Genomic DNA, 242 nt, shown 5'->3' with positions numbered 1-242 from the left:
TTCACTCCATCCTTTTCATTCCGCTGCACATATGATTTGGAACATCTTCTCTGATGTTAAAAACTTGGAGGAGTTTCCATCACTTAGATAAGAAAGGTTAAGTTTTTGTTATATATAATTTGTTTATATTTTGAAAGTTTTAGTGTAGGTTAGTTTATATATATATATATATATATATATATATATATATATATATATATATATATATATATATATATATATATATATATATATATATATAT

The sequence above is a fragment of the Vigna radiata genome, chromosome 1 (genome assembly GCF_000741045.1).
Source record: "Vigna radiata var. radiata cultivar VC1973A chromosome 1, Vradiata_ver6, whole genome shotgun sequence".
NCBI classification, from domain to species: Eukaryota; Viridiplantae; Streptophyta; class Magnoliopsida; order Fabales; family Fabaceae; genus Vigna; species Vigna radiata.
Note: the sequence above shows the minus strand (reverse complement) of the source record.